At 41.6% G+C, this 14,003-nt stretch overlaps 1 long non-coding RNA gene and 1 pseudogene across 1 annotated transcript; one reads left to right on the top strand and one right to left on the bottom strand.

Moving 5' to 3' along the window:
• Positions 1-7,219: 7,219 nt before the first annotated feature.
• On the bottom strand, positions 7,220-8,774 carry LOC136519580 (uncharacterized; annotated as a pseudogene).
• Positions 8,775-11,233: 2,459 nt separating this feature from the next.
• On the top strand, positions 11,234-13,786 carry LOC136522792 (uncharacterized). Its single transcript, XR_010775979.1, has 4 exons — positions 11,234-12,168; positions 12,290-12,548; positions 12,650-12,725; positions 13,329-13,786. It is a non-coding gene; the product is annotated as an uncharacterized lncRNA (long non-coding RNA).
• Positions 13,787-14,003: the final 217 nt, after the last annotated feature.

Genomic DNA, 14,003 nt, shown 5'->3' with positions numbered 1-14,003 from the left:
TGGATGAGTGAGCTTCTTCTAAGATTTGGTTTCTAAGCTCTTTGTCCTTCGGTACTACCAGTCTATCCTTAAACCATAGAACACCCTTCTCATCAATACAAAAGTGTTTTGTCTCCTTCATCTTTCTTTTGATGTGGAACACACCCACATCGGTTTTCTGAAGCTCAATGATTTTACTTTCTAGAGAGCAACTAAGGGTAATACTGTGCAACACAGCAGGATGTAACAGATGCGCCAAATGATAATCTGCTTCCAAGAGAGAATTACAGTGAGATTTCCTACTCAAAGCGTCGGCAACAACATTTGCTTTACCCAGATGATAATGAACTTCTAAGTTATAATCTTTAATCAACTCTTGCCATCTTCTCTGTCTCATGTTCAATTCTGGTTGAGTGAAGATATACTTGAGACTTTTATGATCGGTATAAATATGGCACACGTTATCGAGCAGGTAATGCCTCCAAATCTTCAAAGCATGAACAACAGCAACTAACTCAAGATCATGAGTTGGATAATTGGCTTCGTGCTTCCTTAGCTGACGTGAGGCATAGACAATAACCCAGCCTTCTTGCATAAGGACACATCCTAAACCGGTACCTGATGCATCACAAAACACATCAAAAGGTTTCTCGATATCAGGTTGTGCCAACACAGGAGCTGATGTCAACAAGGTCCTTAAAGTGCAAAAAGCAGTCTCACACTCTGGAGTCCAAACAAACTTTACATCTTTTTGAAGCAACCTAGTCATGGGCTTGGCTACCTTAGAGAAATCTAGGATGAATCGACGATAATATCCAGCCAAACCAAGGAAACTTCTAACCTCATGCACTGAAGTTGGTGCTTTCCAATCCATGACTTCTTGCATCTTAGACGGATCAACCGAAATCCCTTCATCAGACAACACATGACCCAAGAAAGGTACTTTCTTAAGCCAAAACTCACATTTACTGAACTTGGCATAAAGCTTATGTTCTCGTGGCCTGGATAAAACAACTTAGATGCTCGGCATGTTCTTCAGCATTTACGGAAAAGATCAAGGTGTCATCAATGAAGACAACTACAAATTTGTCCAGTTCCTCCATGAATACAGAATTCATCAGATATACGAAGTATGCAGGAGCATTGGTCAGGCCAAAGGACATAACAAGATACTCATACAACCCATATCTAGTGGAGAAAGCAGTCTTAGGCACATCCTCTGGTCTAATCTTTATCTGATGATAACCAGATCTCAAATCAATTTTGGAGAATACCTTTGCCTTAGACAATTGATCAAACAAAATATCAATGCGGGGCAATGGGTACTTGTTCTTGATTGTCACAGCATTAAGTGGACGATAATCCACACACATGCGCAATGACTTGTTCTTCTTCTTCACAAATATAGCAGGACAACTCTAGGGAGAAGCACTAGGTCGGATAAGACCTTTCTCTAACATATCTTGTAACTACACTTTTAGCTCTAGGGCGGTAGTGCTAGTGCGGCCATCAGTAGTAGCATTGCAACTTGGGCGTGAGAGGATTACCATACAGGATGAGAAATGTATAACAGAATAATTAAAGATAAGGGAGGGAGTGATGCACAAATGGAATGGCATGAGTAAACATGATGCATGCACGTTCCGTACGTCCTCATGAATCTTAAGAAAAAATTAATATTCTAGCGACATAGACGGTGGCATACATATGTTCTCTCATATACGTATCTAGTCAAGCTATACATTGCGTTGTTAGTGTACCTGCAGAAAATTTCATTGCAGCCCATCCCAACAAAAGAAATAAGCACACAATAAAAGTAGTAAACTAAGATACTCTCCATATATACATCCCCGGATATATATACTTCGGTATCCAAAACTACCCGATTGATACACCCACAATTAAGTACCTTCATATGTACATGTGTGCAACATGTAAACCTTCCGGTAACCACAACTAACTCTCCCCTAGACCGACAGTTGGACGGTCATGCTCTCACAACTCACTTTACCTAGGCGTAGAGGCAATTGATCCATACATTACCACCCAAGCGGATGGCATCCATACAATAGCATGCCATATGGGCGACGAAATAAAATGAAAGCAATTACCACCCAAAAGTCATTACTTAAATAAGCCACCTAAAAGTCCTTATTTGGGCATAGAGGATATGACCACTGGCATACTTTAGATGAAATTTCAGATTTGAACACCTATATATATATATAGCTATAAGTTGTCAAAACTGATTTTCGCAAACAAAAGCTTTTGTTTTAAATACACATATGACATGTTTAATGTTGAATCTAGCTCTGATACCAGCTGTAACAGAACCGACCAATTTATAAGAGCACAAGTATGAAAGCAATCACCGGAGTGATCAAACCGTCATACTTGAACCCATATAAACCCGGTAGTCAACTGAAACCACAAAGGATTTCAAACCAACTTGTATACAACCAAGATCACAGTAATTCAACATAACAAGCCACATGTTACATCCATTTCACAAGTAGTTCACAAGTACCTCATACATCAGAGTACACATAGTTATTACAAAACAAGTTCACAAATAGCAGAAGTAAAGTAGTTTGACACCATCACACACACTTAGTTCAAATACAAGCCAGTTCCATAGTCATATCCAGCAAAAGCAGTAAGATAAGATAACATAGATGATCATGCCCATGATCTAGTCTTCATCACCCGCAGGGTGGAGACAATACTTGCAGTAGCTGTTATAGAGCACGTCATCTGCAACAAGAGGGAATAAACCCTGAGTATAAGAAGGTACTCAGCTAGACTTACCCCTCGTAAACCAGAAATAAATGACACCAAGGAGTATGCAAGGCTTTATCGGTGGATCTTGCTTGACAACCATTTTGCATAAAAGCTTTAATGATATACGAGCATAATTTAAATTATTAGTAAGCAGCAAATTATCAATATTAACCTGTCAACTAGATTAGCACCTGTACTAGAGCAAGCAATTGATTAACTCCAAACATTAGTAACCATATCTGGTATAATGTTGTATCATCATCATCGATTTAACCATCAAGTTCAATTAAGTGCATCTATGTTGCCGCTGCTCAGTCAAGTTCTCACTATCCGGGAGAGACGGCGATTCGAATCGATTCCTATCTAGCTGGAGGGGTATTCCTAACACAAACCCAGGCCTACCGTGCGAAGGTAGCCTTAGGTCACCTTTGGTACATCTCAGGAATCGCTGCTCCGAGCAGCGCCACACCCTCAGGGAGTCCACTCTGCCAGGTGGTCAATCTCACCACGGACTTACGCCAATAGCTCCCCGCACATCCTTACTACCGCCAGGGTGCACACTTTCACTTCTTGGTCTTCCGGCCTGAGTTGAGCTACTCGGCTTCGCGGTCGGAATGAGTTATCTGACCAACTAAGTGATAGGCATGCGTTCAACATGACATGAGGATGTACAGCGAATCGGTCCTTAACCGACACAGACGGGGATAGATCCACACCCAAGACCTCCTTGCCTTGTTGCTTCTCTATCGACATCCCGCCCGGTCATAATTCATTATTAACTCATGGTTATCTTCCACGATAGCAAATATAGCCAACCGTGACCGAACATCATCCTAACTTGCAGGTGACAGGAAATCATCTGACTTTTACCGGTCTAAGCATGGCTAAGCTTTGATTCGCTCCTAGACCTAAATAGGATTCAGGGTACGTATACTGGCCAAGGAATAGATATATATGCAACAAGTGGTTGCATCCAATTCCTATCACTTAATGCATCAATAAATAAAGATACTCAAAGTAACCATTTTCAAAACATAGGAGACTTAGAATGCTCCGGGGCTTGCCTTTTAGAAAAGATGAAGGTTGGTGATCGGGACACTCAAGAACTTCTTCGTTGACTCCTTCTTCGGGGGCCTGCACCTCCTGCTCCTGAGCTTACTGCTGCTCCTCCGGAAGTACTAGCTCAAATTCTAGAAGCGTGACTCCCTCCGAAACACCTATTGCATGCATATGCATAGTATAAGAATCATGCATGCACACGAGATGGAAGGTGATGATGAAATGTACAGCCATGTATGAATGGACGCATGAAAGACATAATGATACAAGATTAACATCGATTTTACCAAGTAGGTGCATATCTCTTTTTAGAAAACAAGAACGGCACACTCACCAAGTTCTAATAACCTAAGATAAAGTTGTTCATCTTCAGTAAGAGGTCTAGCACCTGCAACTAACAATTTATCTTAATTAGCCTAGCATCTAAATCATCACATCAACTCATATAAAGCAACAAGTCATTCACTGCACTCAACAGTTTTCAGGCTGCAAACAGCAGCTACAAGTTTGATCCATAACTGGAGTTCTACAGATCCAAATACCATGATTTAATACTTTCTGGAAAGCTTATAAAATTGTCTACAACTTTGTTATTGACCACTTTCCCAGCAAACCAATTTATCATGGCGAACTTGATAAAGTTCCCAAAATTGTCCAGAAAGACACAATGCAAGAAATAATTATTAACTTACGTTGCAAACATACCAACGGACAAGACCAACTTTACTAACTCATCATACATGTTGAAAGAACACCAGAAAACATAGTGTCCTTTCCTAAATAAATTATTCTCATGCCTTTAATAATTTATTTATAGACTTAGGTTAAATAATAAACACATATCCAAAGTGTACATAAAATTCTACAAACATTACAGTAGCTTATACATATCTCCAATAGGCTACTACATAAATTTCACATCATTTGAGCAAGTATCACATCCTACACCAAAATAACAAGGCATAAAGGCTAAAAATGGCAAAAATAGGAAACCTTAGTGAAAAGTGTCAAGCAACAGATTTCATATTTTTCCTAGCATCCTTAAGGTACTAGGATGCAACCCATAAAGTTTCATGGTCATAGGATTCTTAGATAATTTACAAAAAAATTACACAAGTATCAATCAATGATAAAAGAAAAATCTATAACTCAAAAACCATACATGCAATGACTCTCAAATTTTTACCAGAGCTTCTACTAAGCAAGAATAGCTTACCCACAAAATTTCATAATTTTTGGATCACAGAGACTCAAGATATAATTTCAACAAGTTTGCATGCATTTAAAAACACATTTCAAGTTCCTATTTAATTCATCCAAAATTTCTACATCAGGTGTTCCTGTCATATTTTTCTTAAATACTAGACTCCACTGTGATTCTACCAAAATTAGAACCACACCATTTGGATCTACCAATTTGGAGATACAAAAATCACAAACTGCATTAAAAAACTGAATAAATGAGCTATCCTTAGAAACCCATAGTGACTGACAGGCGGGACCCGCAGATCAGTGGAGCCCATCTATCAGCGACCGAAAGCAGGGGATGGCGCATGCGACGGTGCGGGAATGGCGTAGCTCGCCGGCGGCTATGTTTCCGGTGAGACCAAGGTCACCGGCGTGTTCCTAGCGACGATGCGCACCTACCTATACCCTTTCCCCAACCGCTACCACGCTCTAGCTATGATGGCGTCAGCAATGGCGGACGACGATGAGGTCGCTGCGGCACTCCGGCGACGGCGAGCCTCCATTGCCCCACCCAAGCTCGGTACGAGCTTCACGGTGCCACTACGGAGCTAAAGAGGTAGGAAATAGAGGGTGAGAAGAACCCTAGCTAGCACGACCACGGCGGCTTCGAGCTCCGGCGAGGGTGCAACGGCGCAGAAATGCCGAATGCGGCCTCACCTAAGGTCGATTGACTGCGCAGAGATGATGACGAGCAAGAGGAGATCGCGGCGGAGCATTGAGCTAGCTGGAGGCAGCATTTTTGTGGCGGCGAGCGAGCTAGGCGACGGCGTGGCTTGCTCTGCAACGGCAGAGGCGCTGCGCTCGGTTCTGGTGAACGGGAGAGGCGAGACGCGGCGCAGGCAAAGCAAATAGGCCAGCCAACAGGCGCGTGGCGTCGTCGTGTCCACGATGGCCTGACCCGTGGGGCCAATGCCAGCGTAAGGCCTCCACTTGGCGCGCTCGGCCAGACGGCGGTCGGCCACGACTTGAACGGCCGAAGCATTGTAGCTCCGTTTCAGTCGAGTCACCAACGTCTGACAGCTCAACTAGATGACTATCAAACGCATAAACGGTGGCGAGTTAGCAGGATCCTCTTGAAGCAAAGATGGAGAGCTACTATAGGGCTACAACATTTCTTTAGCAAGTATCAGCTAACTCTCAATCAATCACGAGTTACATCGAGCCAAAGTTAGCTTCAACAAACTGTAAATGCAGTCCAGACTTAGAAAATTTCTAAGTGTTGAATCCAACCCCAATTCTAACTTGTGGGACCTTTTTGAGCATGTTGTGCATATTTTCATGAGTTGGTCATAAAACAACTTTTGTTCCTTATAAAATTTGCTACAACTTTGCTTTAGGTTGCTTAGACATGCAAATACTCTAAGTTGTACTTTTTAAACAGTCAAAGATAAGAGCTCTAGGGTCAACACAAGTCAAGCTATTACTTAGAAGTGTAATTTAGGCAATATGGTCAACATGAACATTGTTGCTAATGACATTCCACTACTAAATTTTGACCCTGTTGCACCGGTCAATTTTTTATGTTATAGGTCTAAAATAGATGCAATAGTTCGGTTTCGCATCAATTTCTCGTTTGATGCCAGCCGATGCAAGTGGTCTTGATGCAATAGCCTTTTGCATCGGTTACTTGTGGTTGATGCGAGAAGCAGCTATTGCATCGTACATCCGTTGTCTCTTGCATCAAAATTGAGAGATGCAATAGCTTATTGCATCCAAATCATGTTGATGCAATACATCTATTGCAACGGCTATCGTTCGATGCAATAGACTATATTGCATCCATATTAGGTTCGATGCTATATAATCTATTGCATCACCATTTTGATTCGATGCAAGAGGTTCTATTGCATCATCATTTTGGTTCGATGCAATAGGAACTATTGCATCGACGTTATATTCGATGCAATTTGAACTATTACATCGACATGAGGTTAGATGCAATACAAACTATCACATCGACATAAGCTTGGATGCAATACAAACTATTGCATCGACATGAGATTTGAAGGGCAACCAATTATTGCATCAAATTCATTGCACAGAAATTCATAAAATTACAAAATTCAATGGCACAAAAAGGCAATCATATTAATAACTTAGATCATAAGCATTCAATAGTTTGTACAATGTAAGGAAGTCAAATGCGTTCCTATTTCCAAATAGGTAATTGCAAAGTTGAACTGCATTACAAACCACTAACTTATGCTACAAATAGACAATCATAAACAAAAATACATGTCTCTTAGCACAGATCAACATGACATCTTTCTTGTTGCACAATATTTGATTCATTTCAGCTTCCCAAGACTCCCTCAAGGTTGATCTTCCTGAAAAAGTCAAAATGACATGCATTAGTAATATATATAGTTGATCACACAGTTGGAATCAAACATAGACAACACATGATAGACAACAATATTTTTGGGTTTAACAAATAGAATGGATACTGAAGCCAAACTATAAACACATAAGGCATGAACTCCTGATTGCTCATGTTAAGTGAACAAACATACATGTATAAGTGAACAAAGTTCATGTTAATAATCTGGACAACAACTTAAAATGACACCTGATTGCTCATACCTTTCCTCCTTTCTTTCTACATTGTAGCTTTTTATTTGCAGCAGTATTCCTCAGTGTTTGTGATGTAATAAATGTCACTGTCTCATTACTATCTTTATCATTTAGGAAAAGTGATTTGTTGGCGCTGTGAGTAAGACGACTAGGTTAGATACTCTTCTGTTTGCTCAACAATACACTGTCTGGTACAGTCTGTAAAAACCAGAAGATTTGAAGGAGCAATCACCACTTAGCAATTCTAAGAATCTGTTCAACTGCAAGTGATAATTTTGAAGTATACTACCTGTTGCACATGTTCTGATCCTTGGATGGGAGTCGGAACAACAACAGGTTCATTATGTGTGGACAGGACAGATTCTGTACCAGCCTTCATATTTTAAAAAAAGATTCACACATTATGTCAGATTAAATGTAGGTATTCATTACATCGCAGTTTGCATTTATCAAAAAATAATACCTGTGCTAAATCTGCACCTTCATTTCCACTAACCATATTTTCTGCAGGCTGAGGGGCTGTTGTGGTTGGTGCAGCATTCTTGCATTGGAGTTATAAGGAGAAACATTAGCAATCAAGCTTTACTAAAATCAATGATGTTGGTAACAATTAAGAAGTAGTATTATTACCAAAGGCGGTGCTTGATTGTGTTGTTTGATTAGTGAAAAAAACTCTTGCCTTAGTTCTTCTCTAATCTTGCTACTTGTACTCTTCAGTTGATGTTGCAGCTGCTGAATTTTTTCCTTGTCGCTCTCTCTCTCTCAGCGGCTTGAACGGTAAGCTTTTCTTTTAACTTCTCTACCTCAGCTTGCATCTCACTATTTTTCTGTTGGGCTGCTGCTGCTAATGCTGATGCACGAGCTTGCTCTTCAATTCGTTTCATTCATAAGTTGGCTTCGAGTCGGATACTTTGCCAAGTATCCATGTCCAGGACCTTTCCTGCTCCTGCATCCAGTGGTTTCCTTGTAGGTTTCATGAAGAATGTGCCTTTCTTGTTCTTTTGAAATCACAGAAGCTTCCAACTTAATTCTCTCTGCAATTTTGGAGAAGGCGCTTTCCTAAATTTAAGAACACAATTAGTGTTTTCAACTTTAGCAAGTAGCAACAGCAGTTCCAGTTCAAGTATAATAAGAATTAGGTAAAATGGATACTTTGGAAATCAAACTATATTAGTTAAATTCATGTACTGATTACTTCCTCAAAAAATCCAAGTCCATGTTAATCATGCAAATATGATTCCTACCAAAGCATGTTGAGAGGTAAAAAGCAATGGACAGTTGAACTCTAGCATTTCAGAGATATGTATGACATTGGAGATAAATGAATAAAACATGTTATGAGAACATACATCACTGGACACTCGTTTACCGAGTAGCCCAGCTCAATTCAAATCACTTTAAAGAACATAATTAACTACATAAAGCATCTAACATAAGCAACTTGCTTTCCAGCAAGTTCCCAGAAATCTGGGCATACAACAGCTGTACAGAAAATAAATCATATCTGGAGATATACAAGTCCAAATGACTTGCAAGAGGACATTCTGGAAAATTTATAAAATTCTCGAGATTTCATCTTCATACATCAAAGCATGATTCAGAACTTAAGTACTTCGAAATAGCAGAATTACAGAAACTACTCTGCTGAAACAGAGAGCACCCAAAAACTGGGAGGTAACTTCAAACAGCTGTAACTTTCAAACCACTAGGCCAAATGACCTCAAATTTGAACAGCAGCTAGATATGACAATTATCTTCGACTTTGGTATTCACAAGTTTCCCAGGAAACCAACTTATCAAGGTGAACTTCTCTAAGTCCCCAGATCTGTCCAGATGGGACCAACATCTCACTTAAAGAATTAACGATGTTCCAAACTTACATTTGGACCATACCAACCATATCATGGCAACATACATAACTCATGGACACCAGAAAATATGATGGCCATCATAAAATAAAATTATTTGATGCTTTTCTAAATTTAAATAGATACAAGGATGCATAAAAGACCATATACAAGACTTGCATAGAAAATTCTACAAAAATTACAGCAGCTACCATATGCTATCAGGAGACCACAGAAAATGTTTGGAAGCATTTGGCTCATCCAAACTTGCTATACCAAAAAGAACAAGTGGCACAACTGAAAATAGCATAAATAAGAAACTAGGATTGTCAAACCCAACACAAGGACAAGGAGATGATGACCTTTTATCACCCAATCAGGGCATGTACAACCATCAATATAATAATTATGCTAGAAACATTGATAGCTCCACACAGCAAGAGATCGACACATGCAAACCGTATATGTGCCTACATTCATGGTTCGTGCTACACAAGTCCACCCCAAACCAGAACCAAACTGACCTCCATGCAAAGCCGATCCAGGCGCGCTGGATATCCAAGCGTCAACAAAGATGCAACGTCAATAGGTGCATGCTGAAACACTGATAATTGAAAAAAACAAATGTTGCAAGTGGCTTGGTTATTTACAAGCAATAGTAATAGTACATATGTTTGGATTATTGGTTATTTACAACTTACGAGCGGTAGTGTACACTGAATATCTAAAATCTGAATCTAGACAAGAAACACTGAACTAGACAAGAAACACTGAAATATTGAATATGTTTGGTTATTTACAATTTTCCCGTGGTCCAAATACTGAAACACTGCAATAGCATTAGAGACTGACAGCGATTTACAGCCACAAACCAGTATCAATATGTCCACGACTATATGACCAAAAATTATAATTATTGATCTCCTAAAAAAAATATCAGGTCATCTATAAACCTAAGATCTTCACTCGATTTTATCGAACCTAAAAAACAAAGTCACCTGTAGTAGGTCGTCCTTATGACGCCGGCCTGCCCTAATTCCCCTCTCCAGCTCGCCCCTGTATCTCTCATTTTCTACTGATTTGGCATGGGCAAGGGAAGGGGCTGACTTGGCGTGAGACTAATAACAGGGTAAGATTTGGGAGGCGCACGTTACCTCGGCGATGGACTTGTTTGGGAGTCCTCCATGTACTCGGGATGGGAGAAGGCGCCGCCGCCCACCCCTGCAGCTGCGTCGGCGTCACTGCACGTCGGCATCACCTAGGGTTGGGCTGAGGGAGATCAGGCTGGTGAGGTAGACCAGACTGGTGAGATCACAATGGCGGTGGCCTCCTGGAGGACAGCGAATGGGGATTGATAGATGGACTGTTGGATAATTTGGGAAGTTGTGGGGTAGAGAAACGAGATGGGAGAGGGCAGAGCCGCACAGGACTCCAGCTGCCAGATGGGTCGTTTGTGTTCTAGATTTTGAATTCAATTCCCGCCAGGCCGCCAAAGTTATTTGGCTCTACATAGGCGCGCGAATTTTTTTTGTTAGGCCCCGTTTAGATGCCGAAAATTGAGTACGGCTTGCATTTGAAAATTGATTGTGAATACGTTTACAATCTAATTTTCCTAGTTACTTAAAAGTTTTGATTTTTGATAAATACCCACAGTTTGGATTTCGGAGCACATGTCCATGGCGGAAAAAGGGAAAAACACAGTCACGTATTCAACTTTTCAAAAAATTTCCTCGCGCGTCCCGCCTTAGGTTGCCGCTGCCGGCCCAAATTATTGTTCTTTCCCACCAAATTCCCCATAGCGATAGCGCAGTTGCGGCATGGGATCCGAAGCAGGTTGGCCCCCTCCTCTACCAAGGCCCCCCCGTATTGGTCTCCAGCCCTAAGAAGCGAGGCCGCGGAGATGGGGCCGCGCACCTGTGGCGGCGGCTGAGCTCCACCGCCGTCCTGGAGGCTGGAGTGCGGACGCGCGGGCGCCGTCGCTGGCCTGGAGTGCGCTCTCCACCACCCGCGCGTGCTGCCCACTGCCATCCGCGAGTTTGCGCTCGCCGGCTGCCTTGCCGAGGCCTCCACTCTCCTCGAGGCCACGCCGGCGCCCGACGCCAGCGCATACACTGCGCTCGTGTCCGCGTTCTCCAGTGCTGGGCAGTTCCGGGACGCGGTTGCCGTGTTCCGGCGCATGGTGGATGGCGGCGTGCAGCCCGTGCTCATCACCTACAACGTCGTGCTCCATGTTTACAGGGAGGCAGCGCAGGTGTTCGATGAGATGAAGGCTACTGGATTCGAACCTGACACGGTCACATTCAATTCCCTGCTGAATGTATATGGTAACGCACGGAGGCATGAGGAGGCGATTGGGGTGCTAAAGAAGATGGACAATGTGGGAAGTACACCCAGCTTGGTCCTGTGTTCTGCTTTTGTGCTGTTTGTCCAGATTCCTACATTCTCGATAGCCTGTATTAGTTTTATTTGTGCTATTCCCACAACCTCTGAATTCGTTGTTGTTTGATGCAGCAAGCACGCAACACCCAGATTCGACTGGATCTGCTGCGGTGGAAGAAGCAAGCCGTTGTCAAGATCCTCAAGAAGGACGTCGCCGGCCTGCTCAACAATATGTCAGTGGCAAGTGAGCAGCATGGAAGAATTGAGAAATTGACTGATGACCCAAGTAGAAAAGACCAAGGTGAACTGTCAGAACATTTTGGTTAAATCGCTTGTGTTTTGTTCACTGCTACATGTTCCCAGGTAATATAAAATAAACATTTCTTCGTTTGGTTTTTATAAATTTTTGGTGTATTCTGCAGAAATTGAAGCTTTCATGCAAGCACGTGATGAAGAAAAAGAGCTTGAAATCCTGGAGAATAAAAGCCATCAGTTAGAGAGCAAGTGCTGCTAGAGATAGGATTTTGCTTAAAGTGCAGATGTTTCTAAGACCAAAGCAGAATCTTCTTGTGGAAGTGGACAACCTTCAGTCACAACTGCAACGAGATTCAGAAATCTCTTTTCTGTGGCAAGTAGTACTAATATGGGAGCAGAGATTGTTGTCTCTGAAATTCTGAGCAGGTATTGGCAGACGAGTACTTAATTTCAGTTATGGAAATTTTAACCATTGTAGATTAAGAAAATATTTTTTTGGTAACATATTTTGGTGATTTGTTAATCAGGTTCTAGGCAGTATCTATTGAAACAGCCACTCTGCAGTTGCTACTCTGATGTATCTTGACAGAACCTGCACCCAAGGTGTTGCTTGTGGCTTGTTATCTCCAACATTGTTTATTCTCTAACAATGCTAATAATCTTTAAATGTTCCTTTTCCATAGCACCAAACTGTTGACTGATTCAATAGCTACTAGGTTCATTCAGATTCATTTTTCCCATAATTTCTTCTGTTTATTTATAAGCAATTATGAACATTTTTTGCTCTTTTTTTCCCCAAGAACCAAACATTTGTGTATCAATCTATCCATGATTCTGTAGAAAATAACAGGTGCCAAACTGCACTTTTGGGAACAGCATTTGTACAAAGAAATTTGTAAAATGAGTAAGGGCATATTGCAGGCTATCCATGATTCTGTAGGGTTTTTTTCAGATTCAGGACTATTAATTATAACAATCCAGCTACCTGATAACACTATTCTCTATCAGCACATCAGCTTTTCCAGCTAAATTCTTTGGTTAGATATATCTGTGTAGATTCTCTGATGGAACTGTTGTGCAAAGCTTTATCTTGCTAGAAATAGGGTACTCTAATACTGAATTAGGCCGATGGCTTACATTGATTCATTGCTGGAATGATGTAAACTTTGGACAGCAGAACTAATGGCTTACTTTGATTCGTGCTAGTGTTGCAGAAGACACCGTAGTGCATAACTAGCCTCATCACTAAGCTGGCGCTCCAGGCGCACACGCTGCTCGGTAAGGTCGATGGCCGGTGCGCACATTATCATGGTTATCAAGCACCGCGCGGTCTCAGGTCTCACCGTCATCTGCAACGATGGAGGGGTAGGATGGGAGTGAGGAGGCTGCGGTGCGGTGCGCCGCCATGGACCAGGACCTCACGGTGATGGAAACGTGCGGCCGACATGGTACTGTGGCAGTGGCAGCACATGCTTCTTCACATGGTACTGTGGCAGTGTTAATATTTGCTTTCATTTTTCGGCAACGCCTTGCTATTTAGTGGTAACTCAGTGCTCCAATACTTGGTTGTGGAGAAGCACCCAAAGGTGTATGTTTTATTGTTTTTTTGTGCTTTTTTGAGAGCTAGTTGTGGGTTTGACACCCAGGGTGCTTTTTTCTTGCTTTTTAATAAGAAATGAGGAAAAATATATTATGATATGTAAAATTCACTCAACCATGTGGTATTGGTACCCATCTTGACGAGGACAAAATTTTAAAAATATATATTAATTGCTCCTGGTGTGTAAAGAGCATCAACGGTGGCATCAGTTAGTCAGGGTGACGTGTGTTTGGTGGGGCAGTGTGTTGGTGTCATGCCTACTTGGTGGGTGGCTCGGTTGT

The sequence above is a fragment of the Miscanthus floridulus genome, chromosome 18 (assembly GCF_019320115.1).
Source record: "Miscanthus floridulus cultivar M001 chromosome 18, ASM1932011v1, whole genome shotgun sequence".
Classification (NCBI taxonomy): domain Eukaryota; kingdom Viridiplantae; phylum Streptophyta; class Magnoliopsida; order Poales; family Poaceae; genus Miscanthus; species Miscanthus floridulus.
This window is presented reverse-complemented; position numbering and strand designations above follow the sequence as displayed.